Raw genomic sequence first — 1,924 nt, forward strand, 5'->3', positions numbered from 1 at the left:
TGCTGAACACAAATTTTCACTGGGTGCTGGTGCTCTGCTCCTTCTGTCTGGGTGTGAACACTGGCTAAGCAGGAGAGAAGGGTGTATGAGGGACATGTTGGCTTCAAGTTGACTCATAAACTGACCAAGCCAAGTTAAATTGAGAACAAACCACTGATGGTTTCCTCTGTATTTCCTCCAGTTACAGTACACTCTCTTTAAATATTTATTCATACACCATGATCTTTCCCAAACTCTAAAGCAGCTATAACTGATGTCTTTAAAACCACCATGTGTCAAATGACAATGTGAAAAGAATATGACAATGTGAAAGGCTGATGAACCTACAGAGAAACCGTCTTTACTGTCAACATGTTGAATCAGTGGCGGTCCCCGTCGGTGAGGGAGAATGCTCTGATTGTTCAGCTTAGCAAATCAATGCATGAGAAGAAAATGGTTTGGGAAAGCCCTTTAAGCCTGGCACTGTAGTATCCATGATTTCATCCATTTAGTGCAGTTTCTCCTTATTTTTTACCTGGGCAACCTCTTTTTTCTTCCACAACCAAAAGACAATGGTAGGGCCATTCGGCATGAACAAAATCAAATGAAACCCTCTCTAATCAGCCTAGGTAGAGACTAGAAATAGCTAAAAGACAAGGAATGTTGAACTTAAATTCACTTCATGGCCAGAAACACAACTACAAACTAATACTAATGTTCTGTAAATGTAGGATGTGTAAATAAGCAGCTGTTTGCTAACAAGTGTGCTATGTCAGAGTAATGATGTGTTAGTGCTAGGCTCTTAATCTTGGTCCTGTGGCTCCATGAGTGCCTAACCTCTACCATAAAAACCACTAGTAATGACATAGTTGCACACAAGCACATAACAAATTAAATATGAATGAACTGGAATAGTTTGCAGATGTTCATTAAAATGTTTCATCTTTATGGTGATAAAAAATACAATTAAGGTGGCATTACTGTCCTGAGAAGTAATTACTGTTATAAATTAGTAGATGTTTCTAGTAGATGTTTACATTTATCAGACATAAATGTTGTTTTGTGTTTTCTGTTAGCAACATGTGTTCATACATTGTGTGAAAGATGCTTCATTTAAAATTAAGCAGTTGAGGAGCAGGCCCAGAAACTAATAATGATAATGATGAGACAGGTAGATGAAGAAAAAAAAACTTACACTATGCCATGAGATATGGCTGCAGTTCCATTCGACCTTATTAATGCAATACTGTATACTTACATATACCTACAGTATATGTGCAAATGACTGAATTTCAAGGGCAAAATGCTGCAGTTGGAATAGTTACTGTCAAAGAATACATTATACAACTTGACACTGCAAAGATATTACAGTATAAGGTACAGAATATAACAATGTGCAAGAATTTAATTGGTGTTTTTATTTATAAGCCAGAGCCAGGAACACTCCTGAGGATGGCTACAGCTAACACTGCAAGTAAAAAAAAAAAAAAACCTATGTTGAAGGAAGTAAAGTGCAATTTTTTTCTCAGGAAACTTTTTTGCCTCTCATTCCTCCTCAGGAATTAGATTAGTCAAACCCCCAAATAACAAAAACATTTACATGAAATAATAAGTCTGATCAGTTGTAAATCTCACAAATTAAGAAACAATAAGAACTTTATTTATAATATTTCAGTAACCATTCAGTGGGATTCTGGATGCCATTGGATGTCATTAGCATTATGTTGCTGGAAGGATTTGAAGGTGTCAGAAGTCCATAGGAAGCTCTTAATATCTCATTTCCAGCTTTTATCTCCGAAAGCATGTGTGAGAATAACTACTGTTTCTGAAGCAGTAGAAGTTGGTAGTTTCAGTATGAATGACAACAAGTACATAAGGATCTTATCTGTCAGTCACACAAACAACAAAAATGCAACCTGTTTATCTACTCACATTTTTTGAAGGT

This window comes from Monopterus albus, unplaced genomic scaffold (assembly GCF_001952655.1).
Source record: "Monopterus albus unplaced genomic scaffold, M_albus_1.0 scaffold4.1, whole genome shotgun sequence".
Lineage (NCBI taxonomy): Eukaryota > Metazoa > Chordata > Actinopteri > Synbranchiformes > Synbranchidae > Monopterus > Monopterus albus.